Source organism: Hibiscus syriacus, unplaced genomic scaffold, assembly GCF_006381635.1.
Source record: "Hibiscus syriacus cultivar Baekdansim isolate YM2019G1 unplaced genomic scaffold, ASM638163v2 tig00110303_pilon, whole genome shotgun sequence".
NCBI lineage: Eukaryota > Viridiplantae > Streptophyta > Magnoliopsida > Malvales > Malvaceae > Hibiscus > Hibiscus syriacus.
In genome coordinates this window covers 886,753-904,935 of record NW_024062672.1, presented here as the reverse complement: position 1 = coordinate 904,935, position 18,183 = coordinate 886,753, and the positions used below count along the sequence as shown (strand labels likewise).

Sequence of the window (18,183 nt, the reverse complement as noted above, 5' to 3'; positions counted from 1 at the left end):
TTTGACTCTTTAAAATTGACCAAAAATTACGATGGTCGGGATTTCCCTCGCGTTTAAAGTTAAAAAAAGCAATGGAAATTAGGAATAATCAATGATAACATGCATATTGGCTTGGGCTAATATTTATAGTGGAGCCGAAATTTATATTGAAATTCAAACTCAAATTGAAATTTAAATTCAAACTCCAATTACATATGAAATGAATTTGAAATGCAGTGTTAAATTGAACATGGAAATTGCATAATTGATTCATACTGTTCAAGTAACATGCTTTATGAACCATCAAGCTAAAAAACAATATTGATTGAGTTCAAAGCTGAGTTGTGAGTTGATGGGGTTGTCATACTTGTCACATGGTTGGAATAAAGTACTCACATGGAAGAGATAGATTTTTTTGTTATACACATCTCATCTCTTCTGAATGAAAATATACATACAATATAATCAAACCAAAACATGCATACACAACAAATTTATACATAACAATGTTCAAATAATGTACCCACAAAAATGAAATTAACCCAATGAAAAAGGGTTATTTCTAACGAAGTCTGGAACATTATTTTCCAAATAATGTACCCATAACAATGTTCAAATAATGTACAACGCGATAGTCAAATTCGCAACGCGAAAGTCAAATTCGGTTTGCGATTTCGCGTTGCGAATTTGACTATCGCAACGCTTATTTCGCGTTGCGAATTTGACTTTCACGTTGATCGCAACATACAACATCAAGTTATATACAACATCAAACACATTCCAAGCTATAAATACAAGCTAAGGACACTTGAAGAAGCAAGAGAACAACTATCCAAGCAATCAAACACAAGAGAAAATCCCAACATAATAACAACTGAACAGATCATAGCAATGTTCAAACTCAAGTTACTAATAAATGTCTAACTGAAAATGTATGCATTCACACATAAAATACACATAATACAACGTTTGCATTTAAAAATCACCTAAGTTAATAAGTCCCAAAAGGTGAAGCCGGTTGTGATTGAGATTTTGATTTTGATTGCGATTTTGATTTCCTTTTGCTTGGCACCATAAGAGCTTTGGATTTTGATGAGGATCCATTTTTTGGTAGAGGAAAAGATGATTGTGGTGGCACTGGTGATCCACAGGTCAACCTTGTATGACCACTTTCCTTGCACCGACTACATGTCGATATCCTCTTCTCTTCACCCTTAGACGGTATACGATCATGATTTTTTGGTCGGCCAGGTAGCTTGCTGTCCATGACTGGTGGAAAAAATGTTTGTAAGTCATCTGGTATGTCTCACTCAGAAGGATGTGGACATGGGTAGACAATCTCGGCATAAGTCTGTCGATATACTTCTGTAGTGTAGCAATCAATAGCGTGTGCGCTTGAATCAACTTGGTTTAGATGAAGAGAAACTTTTATAACATGGCCACACGGATAACCAGATGTTTGCCATTTCTTACACACGTCTTTACATTTAGATCGACAAGCCCATTTAAGTTATTATCTAATACTTCAAACAAAGTGTTTAAACATGGTTCAACTTTCCATGACGTTGACTTCACAACACGTTTCGTTATCTTTTTTTCAGTCCATGGTGTAACACAACATTCCAATGTTCCTGTCAATTTAAATAAATAATACTTAGTAAAATATATGATAAGTTACGAATTTAAAGAAATAATACATGCATGGTTTCTTTTCTTGTAGTACCACTGTTGAATAGAGGCTCGAAAAAACTCCATTAACATAGTAATGGGTAATTTACGGGAATGACGACTTAGAGCATTAATTGATTCTGCACTATTAGACGTCATGAAACCATATCTTGCTACAAGTTGATGTACTCTTGACCATCTTTCAAACCCGACAATTTCTAGTATTTGAGCACATTGAGGCAAAACACGTCTTAAACAATTTATATGCTTATTAAATCCACTTCCCGATAAACTTTTACAGCCTTCCAGTATGTCCATTTGTGATTTTTTATACCAGCATACCTTGATTTTAGATTTCTGTACAAATGAACACCACAAAGTCCATGAAAAGCATCTGGGAAACACCTTCTAACAGCGTTGTCAATTGAGTTTGCCTTATCGGATATGATTATCAGATTACTAATAGGACCTATGCAATCCCTAAGATGCCCCAAAAACCATATCCATGAATTAGAGGTTTCAAATTTGCCAAACCCGTAAACTATTGGCAGTATCCCATTGTTAGCATCAATGGCTACTACTAATAAGTTTACTCCAAGGTATCGACCTTTCAAATGTGCTCCATCAACTATAATAACTGAGCGCATGCAAGTAATAAACGAACGAATCTACAAAATCATATACACAAGAAATATAATCATTTAAATGTGAAATGCATGCAACTAACAAAAATGAGTCAACAAAATTATAATTATTTACTAACCGCAGCACCAATGGCGATAAACAGCAACTCAAAGCGTCCATCTCTATCTATTTTGATATGAGTTACCGACCCAGGATTTTTCAACTTTAAATTGTGACAATAAGCCGGCAGTTGGGCAAACGATTCTTCTGGCGACCCCCTCAACAATTCTAAGGCATAACATTTGGCTCTCCAAGCTTGAGAATATGAGATACTAATCTTGAACCGAGCATTCATGTCAGTCATAATTTCATGTCCCCGATATACCCTTCCATTCAAAAACATTAACTCAGCCAGAAAACCATCCAACACCTTTTTGTTTGCCTGTCTATGGTGAGGAAAAACTTGGGTTCTTGAACATGTATGTTTATCAATAAAAGTCCTAACTTGAAACATTTCACAATCTTTTATCCTCTTTGCAATCATACGCCACGTACAGTTTTTGTCAATCATATACCTTGTTTCGAAACAATCTTTGCTTGATTTGTTAACTTTTAATTGATAGCCATCTTCCACACATTTCGTATACAAAGCTATCTTCAAGTCTTCCTTTGTATCAAAACAATCATCTTTCTTGATACGAATAACTTTTGTGTAACAGTCAACTGCTATCTTTACCAACTCTTCTTCCGGTATCTGAAGTAATTCTGGCATATTCCATTTATACTCCCGTGGTATTTTTTTCTTTTTCCTTTCTTCGGGGACTTCTTCTTCTTTTTCTTCTTCAGGATTATATGAATTACAGAATGAATGTTCAACATGTTCATTCACAGTCGTAACTTCCTCCTCATTATCATCAACAACATCTTCCTCAGCAGCGGCTGTTTTATCATCAAAATTCGGGTATTGACCAATATCAAAATCATTACATGCAGGGTCTATTTCTTCTTCCATCACATCATCAAAATCTGAGTATTCACCAAGATCAAAGTCTGGGTATTGACCAAGATCAAATTTCGAATACTGACTAGTACTCACAATTTTTTCTGTTGGCTCATAATCGTCTAATTGGTCAATACGAAAACTAGAATTTGGTGTTGAAAGTTTATTGGGATTTGGATTAGGAAAAGGTTGTGGGTTTTGAGATTGTGTTTGATATTGTGTTTGGTATTGAAAATGTGGTGAAACAAAATTTGCTTGATGATGAAATTGTGGTTGAACCATTAAATTTTGGGTTGAAGAACTTAGTTGATTACTACCTGCTACTAACCCAACTTCACTACTTCTAGGTTCAACAACTTTACCTTTTCTTTGATAAGATAACCTAAATCTACTTAGAGACTCTAAATTCAATTTCTTTGCAACACGTAACATTAGAGTTTCATAAGTTAACTTTTTTAATGACAGTTTTAGTTGAAGATTCATGGGTAAAGGCACATACTGTAAAACACCATGAACATTCTCCCATGACCCTCCAAAACACAAATTTATCCAAACATGATCAACATTAGATGATTTCATTCTACAAATTGTAAATTAATTTACTAAACAAACGAGCTATAAACTAGATATCATCACTAACTTAGAGAAAAACATACCATTATTAAGTTGATAGTTGATAATTTGGGAGAGAAATCATTTAAAAATTATATAGAAATAAAATTATGTAAAAAAAAATTAGAGATGGGGAAGGATGTCGTTGGATATAGGAACGGATGTCGCCGGAGAGAGTGATAGATGGAGATGGAATGAGTTGCGATTTAAGGATTTAGGTTATGAGTTAATGCTGCTGCGTTGTTATATACCCAAAATATTTGTGTTGCGAAACTAAAACCTGTTGCGAAATTAAATTCGAGTTGCGAATTTGAAATTCAGTTGCGAATTTAAAATTCCGCGTTGCGAATTTGACTATCGCGTTGCGATTTACAAATTCGCGTTGCGAAATTGGAAACTGGATTGCAAAATTGGAGTTCGCATTGCGAATTTGTTGGTCATTTTGGCAAATCCAAAAAAAAATTGGTTAAATTCGTTTATTATAAGACATTTTTTGTCAGGTTATTTTCTCTTGAAAATTTATAGTGCTAAAAGTGAATTTTTTAAAACTTTAGTAGTAAAATTGATATATCTCTAAAGTTCAATATCTAAAACGACATCATTTTAACCATCAATAACCTCCTCACATCGCACCATTTGGATTATAATCTAATGGCATGATTGAAATTAAAAGTTTAATAATATAAATAGTATAATATATTGGTATCTTATGCAGCTTACGCTATAATCAATTTGGATCAGCATTCCCCGTTCTACACTCATTGGGTAGGGCCAGAAAGATTGACTGTTACATAGGCATATTGCATATAGGAACATGGAGTTTGATTTAGTTGACGGAAGCCATATGGAAACAACAGACCGCCATGAGAGGGAGTTGTTGCTTTTACAACAGTAAAGATATGAAGAATAAAATATCTTTCTTTCTAGATAGAGTTGATTTCATCATAGTATCTTAGTCAATTCTTCTTCCCCCTTCCATTCATTCCACCAAGTCTTGTTGTCTACAATCCATATTTCATCTCTCTGGAACCCTTCCTTTCAAAGCCTTCCTCTAGAATCCCAAACCAAACATGTTTATAAACCTCGTTCTTCTTACCAAACTTATAGAAAAATGGATACAAACAATACTTATACCATCAATCCAGAAGAGCTTCAGCAAACTCTCTCTCAACTTTTTGAGTTTCCTTTCATTCCCAACACTCCTGTGAAAAACAACAAAGGCGACATCGTTTTCTGTGGTGAACTCATCCAAGAACGAGACTTTGTTGGTGGTGATGGTGATCAAAATAAGTCTCTTTCCCCTTTATATCGTTCAGGCGATTCAACAGGAACAAAAAATGATTTGGGTTCTCTTTACTCTGTGAATTTCAAGCCAAATTTTCTTTATCAGCCAAAATATGTAGGTCTCAGAGATCTTCTTCTGTCAAACAACACAGGGCCTTGATAGGGGTAACAAAGATACCACAGAGGATGGAGCTAAGTGATTTAAAGAGAAGGCAAAACAGAAGAAACCACCCATTGCCCATGTTTCCTCCGGTGGCCGAAGGCGATAGTTTTAGTGCCGGCGGCAAGAGATGTCATCGTTGGAGTATGTTAAGCCCTTTGAGGTGTTGAACAAATACTCTTAGCACGTTGGACAAGACCACCTTAGGATGTATTCCACACGTGTGCAGCTGTTTTCTTGCACCTACAAATTTGATTTTAGTAACACGAATTATGTATATATTTCATATTACTACTTATTGTAGCTCATATGTAAATATTTTTCTATTATTTTTCAAATTATTAACTATTGATTTTAGTAATACAAATTATATTTCATTATTACTGGGTTTTTTTCCCTTCAAATTATCCTAAATCTTATTTCATTTAATGCACATAGTTCTACTATAAAATAAAATATATTTTTATTCAATTTTATATTATTAAAATTATTTGAAAGTCTAATGAAAAAAAATAGTTAGGAAGATATCATTCACACAATTTCTTCTCCTTTTCTTTTCTTAATTGGAAAATGAAATTATTAATGGGAAATTCTTCTCATGTTCTCTTGTTTTTGCTTCCCAATAACAAAGAGAAATAAAACAAAACCCTGAAAAATAATCCCCAAGCCAAAGTGATAAACAAGCAATCCCATTTGCTCAAATCTGAGATTCCCTGTTTCTTCAAAACATCAACTCCCGATGTCAAGCATGTGGAGCTCGTAATCTCCGTCGTCCCCAAAGTATCGCTCAAGGAGGCTAACAATCTCACTTTCATGGCATCCGGAACCGCTTCGAGTGGCGTGCCGTCGAATATCTGAATCCCTCTAACGAAACATTCCGTAGGATTATCGAATTCGTTCCGCAAACCTGCCTCGTAAGGATACTTGATGAGGGATACGTAATGGAACCAAATCCAATAGGTCGGGATTTGGTCACGGTTGATGAAGAAGCCGCTGAAGAGCAAGAAATGGCTAAGATAGCGACGATGATGGGGTAGCCTAACCTCAAATGGGATAACACCGGACAGAAATGTGACAAGTGAACTTCCGGACCAAAATGAAGCAAATATGATTGAGAAATAAAATACGAATCCCGAAAATCCACCTTTGAGGCCTATGTCCAGAATGTGGTGGTCGAAAAGGCAAAAGACAAGACAACTAGGCCCGGTAAAGCGACCAAAGCATTTGATATTACATAAGATAATCCTGTAAGAATTATAAGCTGTTTCTCTCATGAAAATGTACCTTTCGAGGAGAAAACCCGCGAAAGCGTCGGTACAAGCGTAAAACGTCGTCGACATTGCAAAAACAAAGTATCCTAGTCGTTTTTGTATCCCTTTTGGTGAGTTATCGAGTTGCCAAAATATAGACGATAAAATTAGACCCGTCAATAAAACCGCCGCCAATCGGATACCAAACACCTCGGGCATCCTTCTTGAATTCTGAATCGATCGGCTTGATAAAACCGCGATTTCTTTCCAGAAAGGGTTTGCAAATGTCGGAACCATGGATGCTGAACCAACATCAATGGTTACACCCGAAGCAAGTTTGCCTCTAGAAATACTAGAGCTAATTGCTTCTTTTAGTGACGAACTTCGCCTGTCCGGCTCCGAGTTTCTTTTTTGCCATGACTTGTTGAATTCAACCAAGCTTTTCATCCCTTCAGTAGATTCTTCGAGTTCCCAGATTAAATCGAGAGCAAACTCGATTTTATTTTCGTTCTCCGGTATCGGATGCCCGAAGTCAGAGAGATATAGCGATAGATTTGTCGTTAATCCGCTATAAACAGTTTGGCCTCTAGACAAAATTATCAATCGGTCAACTGATCCAAGAATTCGGTAACTTGGCTGATGAACTGACATTAAAACAATGCTTCCACTTTGAGCAATCCTTTGCAAAGCCTTCACTATCATGAAAGCACTCGTTGAATCGAGTCCCGATGTAGGCTCATCCAAGAATAAAACAATGGGGTCATGAATTATATCGATTCCTATCGATACACGACGCCGTTCGCCACCCGAAACACCTCGATGCCCTTCGTCGCCGATAACAGTTTTGGCAGCATTTCGTAATCCCAATTGCTCGATCAAAGTTTTAACTCGAGTTTTCTTACCGGATTTGGACAAGGTCAGAGGAAGCCGAAACTCAGCTGCAAACATTAAGGTTTCTTCGACAGTAAGCATCGGAAAAAGCAAATCGTGCTGCATGACATAAGCAGAAATAGCTTTCAACATCCGAGACGAGAGAATATCGTCGTTTATAGTGATGTTCCCTTGCAAACTCCCTTTAGCTATTCTATTAGCTAAAGCGTCTATGAGCGTAGATTTCCCGGACCCACTTGCTCCGAGCACCGCCAGTATCTCGCCGTCTCGGGCCTCACATTAGATATCATTAAGCAACGTTTTCGTTAAACCACCTCCTCCAGCGGCGGAGAATCCCAACAGTGGCATCTTGCGACGAACCTTTACACTATACGTAAGGTTGTTGAAAGAAAGAACAAGTGGCACTGGCAGCAGCTTAGTGACATTAATGTTGGTTTCACCGACGGAAGTTCCGTCGGCTGTGGCGGTTTCCAATACATAACCGCCGTGTTTAAATAACTGTTCAAGCGTCGGCAAATCACCAGTGACGGAGGCTGATAATTCGCCGGCGATAATCTCCACCGAGTGGGGGTAAAAAAAGGAACAATTAGCATTAGCCGACGATATAGATTCGGCTACAATACGAGACATAATGGTTTCTCGTTTCTTGCGTTAGAATCAAATTACTGATATGGTTTTGGCCTATTCTTAAGAGAATCAGGAGATGTAGACGATGAAACAACAAAATGGCGCTTTGGGTTCGGTGAAATTTTTTGTTATTATATTTATAGAAATTCAATATTCACGTGAAAATGTTAATCGTTAAGTTTTCCTCTTTGTTTATTTAATTGTTAAGTTATCAATTATATTCTTATTAAGTCATTAGTATTGTGTTCATTACGGTTTTTCATTGGGAATGTAAGGGGTGTGGGACAAGTTCCACTTATATAATCTAGAAAAAGTGGGAAAAATTAACATATTTTGAAAAACAATAATTAGAATTGAATAAAAATTTAATTTATGAGTAATTTTTTTTATTTAAATTAGATATAAAATATTTTTTTTAATAATTTTCAATTGTGTGAACACTCTTTGGCTGAACTAAATTCTCTGAACTGAACTATACATCAAGTCTTTCGTTTCTTAGGAGGGAAAGAGGGATACGTGGGAGATTACTTTGATCAATGCGTGCATAGCACGTGGTGCTACGTGTTTTTTTCTTTGGCTTTATCATAAGTAAGTACTTAAAGTATACCTTCCTTTTCATTTTAAGTACCTAAAGTATTTTTTTGGTCAAAATAAATAACTAAAGTTATTTTTTGTCAAAATAAGTATCTAAAGTATTTTATGTCAAAATAGGTACCTAAACTATTCAAACTTTTTCATCTAAGTTCTAAAAAAGTTGACATGTGGCTTTAATTAAAGAATATTTAAAATACTTAGATGAAAAAATTGAATACTTTAGGTACTTATTTTGATATAAAATATAGCATTAGTGTAACACCCTTAGACGATACGGGTGACCCATCTGATCCGAGGTGCCACGTAGTGCCACCGTAGAAATTCACACTAAAAATTCAGGGAAAATAATATTTTATTAAAACATGTAAAACCGTAAAACAATTATATATAAAAATACGAGTTCAGAAAACCATTCATATATTAAAACAAAATTTTAATCTTACACAATATCATATAAGTTTCAAACTCAGTATAAAAACAAATATGACCTACATGTCCTCTAATTACATTTGTACCGTACTTTGTAAGTGATGCCGAAGGTACTCCCATTCATAATGTTGATAACTATACATGCTCAAATCTTTTTAACCTGAAATGGTAAATAACATAATAAACTTTAGGAAAGCTCAGTAATACAGAATTATCGGATGATGCTAAAGGACAAACAAATATATGGTAAGATAGAAAATTTTCTTATTCATCTAAGCATATACAAGTTCCATTGATGAGTTGACGTTTATTAATGAATTCTTCAGGTAACAGTTAGGAAACCTACAGTTTAAAGGAAACATTTAGAGAGACAGATTCAGGAGAATGAAATGGGGTGTCTAATGTGTTCCCACAAAACTAAAAATAAGTGTACATATAGTTAAAAAAGTAGTAATTTATTTCAGGAAAACATATTTTAAAATCACAGTAATACCCTCCAATCGAACACCAATATGTAGTTATCCAGAAACTTCATCCATAAGGACTTACCTCAGGCACATTGGGCGTAGGAGACAACCTAAGGGAGTATCTTGGGTCCATAAGGATTTACCTTAGCTGAAGCGTATAACCCACCTGAAGGGTGTGCCTCAAGTCCATAAGGATCCATAAGGTCTTACTCTAATCCTGTTGGGCCTAAAAGCCTACCCAAGGGTCGTATTAAGTCTATAAAAAATTATCGGCTTGATTAAAGCTAAACCTGAAAAACTCCATATCACATCCCAAAGAGTTCCAAATAAAACAATTTCAGATAATATAAAAAAAATCATAATCATATATTTATTTTCAGTAAAATATATTAGAGAACATGTATAATGCAAACATGATTAAAATTCAGTAAATTAAAATCATGATTTAAATCAAATAAAACAATATGTGCATATGTTAATTTAAAATAGTTATATAGCACACAAGGATCAAATTAGAGGATTAAGTTATTTTCATGCACTTAGTATTATCAAGAGGGAAAACATAGAACTTTATAAATTGATCGGATTTTAGAAACGATATCCCTATTAAAAGGGATTCAATTACTAATAGATCTAATCAAACATATAGAAATTGATGCTTCAGGACCATTTAAGATTAGAGTGCATCAGGAAGGTATTTAGAAACCTTTACATCAGAATTATTAATATTCAAATATAACAAGAGTGATTCCATTACTCAGCTATCAGGGGAATATTAGGCAATTTAATTCCTAAAGAATTCTTAGTAAATTAACCCAAAAGAGTAAAATGATGGTTTGTAGTATTAAGGAATTATGTCAAATTATCATAATATCGAACCAAATAAACTAAACAGATCTCAACATTGTGATACTTGCTAATCATTCAAACCGAGATACCTCACGGATATTTACTTCTTCATACTGACTGCACTAGTTGAACTGATCACCTTTAGAATCATCATTGATCGGATCATAGGGAGACAATATGAATCCAACGATTTATTATATTCTCGATCTTAATTTCATTTTTTTTAAATCGAGTCGAGTTTTAAAATTAGAGTCTAGTTGAGAGATTGCCCCCGCCTTCGCCTAGATCCATCTCTGTATTAAGACATAATATTAAGAATATTCGTAACGTTTGATTGAATAATTATTTTGATATTTATTTTCTTTAAACACTTGACCTTCAATGTCTTATTTGAGAAAAATTATCCTTCCTAAATTATTCGTCAACAGAAAATCAATGTCTAAAGAGGACTAAACAGATAGTTGAATGAAATAGTGACTAGTATATATCTTTTAATCGATTGTGATTAGTCTACTATAAAATTTATTTAGTTTTTAAAAAAATATTTTTTTTGATGTGTTATAATAATATACGTCATTAGTCTCAAAAATTTTGTCTCACATTAATTATACGTATAGTTTTAAGAGATATATTTAAAAATTAAAAAAATTATCCCTAAAAGGTGATTATATTATCAAATGATTATATGGTAAGATAGTAAATTTCTCATTCATCTAATATACAAGTTCCATTGATGAGTTGACGTTTGTTAATTAATTCTTCAGTAACAATTAGGAAACCTACAGGTTAAAAGAAACATGTATAGAGACAGATTCAGGAGATTGAAAAGGGGTGTCTAATGTGTTCCCACAAAACTAAAATAAGTGTACATATTTAAAAAAAGTAGTAATTTATTTTAGGAAAATAGATTTTAAAATCACAGTAATACCCTCCAATACCCTCCAACAGAACACTAATATGTAGTTATCCAAAAACTGCATCCATAAGAACTTACCTCAGGCACATTGGGCATGGAGACAACCTGAGGGAGTATCTTGGGTCCATAAGGACTTACCTTAGCTGAAGCGTAGAACCCACCTGAAGGGTGCCTCAAGTCCATAAGGATCCATAAGGTCTTACCCTAAGCCCGTTGGGCCTAAAGCCTACCCAAGGGTCGTATTAAGTCCATAAGGAATTACCGGCTTAATCGAAGCTGAACCTGAACAACTCCATATCACATCCCAAAGAGTTCCAAGTAAAACACTTCAGATAGTAATAGAATAAGAAATCATAATCAAGGCATTTTTTTTAGTAAAAATAATCAGAGAACATGTATCATGCAAGCATGATTTAAAATTTAGTAAATTAAAAATCAAGATTTAAATCAAATAAAACAATCATGTGCATATGATAATGTAAATAGTTATATAGCACACAAGGACCAAATTAGAGGATCAAGTTGTTTTTCAGAGGCACTTAGTGGTTATCAAGAACGGAAAACATAGAACTTCTATAAATTGACTGGATTTTAGAAACGAGATCCCTATTAAAAGGGATTCAATTACTAATAGATTTAATCAAACATATAAATTGATGCTTCAGGACCATTTAGGATTAGAGTGCATCATAAAGGTATTTAGGAACCTTTACATCAGAATTATTTAAAATTCGAATATAACAAGAGTGATTCCATTACTCAGCCATCAGAGGCATTCTAGGCAATTTAATTCCTAAAGATTATTAGTAAATTAACCAAAAAGTGTAAAATGATGGTTTGTAGTATTCAGGAATTATGTTGAATTATCAGAATATCGAGGCAAATCAAACTAACAGATCTCAACATTGTGATACTTGTTAATCATTCAGACTGAGTTACCTCACGAATATTTACTTTTTCATATTGACTGCACTAGTTGAACTAATCACCTTTAGAATCATCATTGAATGAATCATAGGGAGACGAATATGAATCCACGATATTTATTTCTTGGTCTTAATTTGATTTTTTTAAATCGAGCCATGTTTATAAAATTAGAGTCTAGTTGATTGAGTTTCTGTTTAAATTTAATTATAAATATTTATGATATTATGATACTATTTGAATTCAATATATATATATAGGGATATGATCCTTTTACACAATGTAAAATTTGTTTAGTTGTACAAAGATTTAGGACAGTTGGATGAGTCTGAGATTAACAATGGAAAATGAGAAGACATTACTGGAAAAAAATAAAGTGTCAATCTCAATCATTTTTCACTCATCCAACGATTCTAAATCCGTGTAAAACTAAGAGTTTTACGTTGTATATGTGCATCCTAACTATATATACTTTTTTTTTCGTATGTGATATGTATATATATAAAGTCGAGTGATTTGACTCAAACTTAAAATTAATCTATTAATTATTTAAAAAATTGAGTTATTTAAATTATATTTTATAACTCAACTTGAATTTAAAACTTTTTAATTATAAAATTACAACTCAAAATTAATTTAAATAAAATCAAATGAAAAAAAAATCAAATTTTTTGCTCACACCCAAAGTAAATGATGCATAAGAATTGGCTTTGTATATTTTGCATATATAATTTGTATCAGCAAATTACGTGTTGAATAACTGTTTCGGTCTTAAGAAAGACCGGGGGCCAGGCCGTAGATGATTTTCTTCTCTTTTTTTTGTCGGTATTAGAAATTAGATCCGCGATGCTCCTCGCTTTCCAAAAACTCTTATTCACACGTCGGACAGCGACATCTATAAAAATATATACTATAATTAATAAACTCCTATATATTTAATATTCCCTTTTTATTTTATATACTCTTAAATATTTTCCAAAATCATTTAGATAATTGAATTGAATTTGGTACTTAAATTTATTTAATTTAATTATATTTAAATTATATAAATATAATATATAATTTAAACAATTCATTTAATTAAGTATCAGTTTAAATAATAAATTAAATCAAATTCTTGTATTTGATTGGATAAATTTTTAAATTAATCTCAAAGAAGAATTTAAGTACGCAGTTAAATAAACAAACATTGAATATAAATCGAATCCTAAATTTAAAGTTTGGAACCCAAATCTATATCCACATTAACAAAATTATTTCTTGTATAGACATACATATGTTTGGTTTTACATTTCATTTTGTGTTTTCTGAAAACAATATATATATTAGAAATTACAATTAAGAATGTTTGACCAGTGAAAACATATATGTTATGAGAAGGCAGAAAAAAATACTAAAGAGTAAACTGTGTTCAGAGAATTTCTCAATTAACTGTATCTTTGGCTAAACTGTTAGATTTCGTTCCATCAAAGACTGGTCGTACGTATGTGAACGTAACCTAAAAGGGAAGCTTTGGATACCTTGACCCGAATTCCACAGTACAACAACAAACAGATAAACAAGATTTTTACTCTTTTAAGGTATTTTTGCTTCAAGTCTATCCCCTCCCGTTTGATCATGAACATTCATACCCTTTGCATACGAGACACTCGAGTCTTAAGACCTCAAAGATTAACAATAATCTTTTAACCGTTGATGTCACTTGGTACATTCGACTCATTAAGCTTTTATTTCTCACATATGGAAACGTTTCCTTCAAAACAAAGATATCCCAAAGAAGATTCAATCCGACTCGGAAATTAGAATACAAGTTGCTTCAAAGATAATATGAAAAGCTCACACATGATTTCTAAGAAAAGCATCAGCTTCTCTCAAAGAGACAGTGAAACTCTACTTAAGACTCTCATTCAACAATGGTGACAATCTTGATGCCAAGCTTTGCTTTGCTGCAGAGAAACTCCATTCTTACCAATGATGGACTCCAGCACTGAATTTCCTAGTATTTATTCTCTATCACAGCTTTTCCAGCTTCCGGCACCGACATATCTTTGGAAACTCCAATCTGATTTTTTTAGAACATGTGTTTACACCCAAGTTAAGGGCTTATTTGAGTACAATTAAAGGTTTTGCCGAAATTGATAACTAGCTAATGAAAGACGTAACTGATAAGACTACTTCTACTTCAACTCCAATCATTTGGTAATTCAGGATAATCAATCTCCATATTTAATGAAGAAAAAGTAATGAATGTTTAATAATTCGAAATTTTTTTCGACTACTGTTAAGGAACTACTGGGTGATATGTGAAAAGATGGAGGCCCCAGGCGGGAAGTTTTCATTCTTTAAGGCCTCACGGAATTCTTCAATGGCCTTTGCTTCTGCATCAGTGTAGATTCCAAGTGATTTCAGATGGCAACGCAATTCTCCGCTACTTTCTCAGTGTATTGTTGACCCGTTAATGGCAGGATCATTGTTACCTGAATGAACTTCTCAAAGTCGCCTCAGATACAAATTACAAATGCATACCAAAACATTAGGATTGGGATAGGAGAGAAATAGGGCAGGGCAGGCGGTATTTGCTCGATCTGATTCAATTTTACTTAGCAAACCATTAGTTCTGACACTGATCACACTGTGATCACTGTCACCCAGATGAACTTCTCAAAGTCACCTACAATACAACTACAAATGCATACCTTAAATATTAGGATTGACGGATAGCTATAGGGCAGACAGACAGTATGCTTGATCCCAAACTTTATTTAACATTTTAAGCCTAACTCATATGCTGATCATAACGGTTTTCCCAACCTGCTACACCAACATCTTAACTAGACATGAAATTATAATAGAAAAAAATCCGCCAGCAACACATAATTCACTAATCTTCTTTAGGTATTTATAAACAAAACAATACTTTATTAAAAAATGAACAATGGCAACATAGTACCGTTGATGACAACAATGGAATTGTGTGGCATTTGAAGATTCCCGTTCTAGTTTGGACGAAGAGTTTGCAGACATCAATCAAAGACTGAAAGAGATGATGAACAATAGAGGAAGATTGAAGCGAGAGTTCGTGAGATCTAGAGGAGAAATATCCTCTTCCAGCCTTGCATCGTAACATATATACTGACTTTCAATATTGGTGTTAGACTAATGCTAATTATTTGGAGGTATGACAGACAAAACATATAAAACTGTCAGGAATTCACGTGGTTCTATCAGCGATCTTGTAGGATTGACCGCAAAGATGCAGTTTGCGGATGAAATACAAAAGTGCATATATCTCTAATCCCTACCATGCAGATCGAGTCTTAACTTGATTATCATCGTCATTGCTTTCCCTCACATTATTAGGGAAATTGTTCTAATTTTTTATCACAATTTTCATAATCTAAACTTACTCTCTTTTTTCAACTGAAACAAACAAACAGAATATGAGAAACTTTTTGGAAATTACCTGTAACGATATCTCTAAAGAACTCAACGGATTCCGCTAACTCCTCGGCATTCTTACCCTTCCACTTAGCGGCAAGGCACTTCACAGCTTTATCTTCCAAGTACACTCCGATCGCGGTGACCTTTATGAACTTTCCTTCGATATCCAACCCTCTCACCCTACGCACGTTAGCACTGATCCTTAGCAGAACAACAACAAAGGAGGGGGGAAAGGCGATCGAACGAATTTTAAAAAGAGAGTGCGGGGGAACACTAACCTGCGCCACCGAGGAACAGATTGTTGGTGGAACCCGGAGGCTTCACCGACGGAGCGAAGGTAACGTTCTCCACCTCGATTTGGGTGATGGACGGCGACGTAGACATTTCGCTCTAGTTTATTAAAGCCTTCGTTTTTCTTTTATTATTTTAATTTTATTTTGAGGTGTGGGAAGTGGAGTGACACTGTGAGCATTATAGCCTCTATCTGTGAGGGGTAGGTTCGTGATTAATAAGAAAACGATGGGTAGGTACGGGAATAGGGAGAAGGTGAGGTTATTATATGGCACGTGCGCAGTCACGTGTAAACTCAACTACCATTCCACCCGATTCTGAAACGAGGAAGATTACTTTTTAAATCTTCCGGGATATTTTTTTAAATCTGATACGGCTGAAATTAATATTTATTTAATACAAAAGCATTTATTAATTATTTTTTTTATTTTTTATAAAGAGTCAAAAAAATTATTAAAATAGCAGTTGTAGGATTCGACATCTACCAGAATTTTATTTTAATTGAAAATATTTTTGTCATTTAATTAGGGGTTAGGTTAACAATTTTTTAATATTAAATCAACAAAAATTTTAAATAAATGAAGGCTGAAAGGGATCAACCGTAATAAATTAGATCGTTTTTTTAAATCTACTTAAAAATTGAAAATTTTGATGATCTGTAACTATTTTAATGACTTTTCAGTTTTTCTTTCCTTTATTTCAGACTTCTCCTCGAATTTATAGAACCAATCTCTTTAGTTTAAAACGGGTAACTTTAACGAAAGTAAAAACCATGGGTAAAGTACATAAATGGTCCTTTGATTATAAGATGTTATTTTATTGAGTTCTTTAATTATTAAAGTTGTAAAATGATCGCCTAACAATACACATGTTCCAAACTTGTCTTTTTTTGTTTAAAAATTGGCGATCGCTTGACCTGAATGTTAATATGTTAACTGAAATATGAAAAAAATCATAGTTTAATGATGTTTACAGGCACTACTATTGCTTTCAAGCATTGACTCGACGACATAATATAAAAGAAGACTCAATCCATAAAATACAACTCAAACAGTTATGAGATAATTTTTTTCATATTTCAGTCAATAAATTAACATCATCTCAGACGCCTGTAAATTGTTTAACGTAAAAGGATGAATTTTGAATATATGAATAGACAAGTGACCATTTCATAACTTTTAATAGTTAGATGACTCAACAAAGCAGCACTTTGTAGTCAGGGGGACCACTTGTGTACTCTACCCAAAAAATTACAGCTTACGAATAGCTGCTTATAAAAAATAAGCGTAAATTACAATTTCAGTCATTAAACTCTTATATATTTTCATTGTGGTCACTAAAATTGAATAAGCTTCATTAAAGTCATCATCGTTTAAAACCTTTCATGTTAAAATTAATATACAATAATAAGCTGGACAATTTTATTGGTAAAAAGTTAAAGGAAATTGTATAAAAATTCTAAGGATATTAAACTTGGGACTTCCATCACTCAAATACCATACCAGGGTAAAGACGCAAGTTATAATATTTCGATAAAATATAATATTTAAACTAAATCATATTTGAGGACGAATTTAGGACTTCAGTGGTAGAAGTCTCAGATTCAAGCATCTAGAAGAGTATGATGTTCATTATCAATTGATTGAACATATATTATATTGTATTTATCCATATTTATAAAAAATAAATAGTATTTGAAGAAAAATTATGAGAAAATACATGAATTTCAAAGTGACTGAACCTGAACCTGAACATGAACCTCTTAAATTGGGTGTGCAACATCCAGCCACTAAACTAAGAAAAATAAATAAGAATGTCCTAAACTAAGGTACAATTAAGACATTTTGTTTAACTTGGACAAGAACGTAAGGAATATACCAAAGTAAAGAAGTATCGGTAGAAGACAAGAAATAGGGTCGGGGTTAAGACGTTGGAGGTCATGTGCAAATTCTTAAAAAGAGGCCCTTAAATTTCAATTTTTTAGGGTAAACTACACGGGAGGCCCACCAAACTATGGTCAATAATCAATATGACCACCAAACTATTTTTTTGTCTCACTTCGACCACCAAACTTTTTAATTGATTCAATCAGACCACTATCCGTTAAAAAAATAACGGAGAGTCTGACGAGTCCATTAATAAATTGACATAATTATATATTTGGTCCTTAATATTTA

At 33.6% G+C, this 18,183-nt stretch overlaps 2 pseudogenes; both read right to left on the bottom strand.

The window, feature by feature from the left end:
* Window positions 1–5,923: 5,923 nt before the first annotated feature.
* LOC120116829 lies at window positions 5,924–8,098 on the bottom strand (annotated as a pseudogene).
* A 5,767-nt stretch (window positions 8,099–13,865) lies between these two features.
* On the bottom strand, window positions 13,866–16,148 carry LOC120116830 (annotated as a pseudogene).
* Window positions 16,149–18,183: the final 2,035 nt, after the last annotated feature.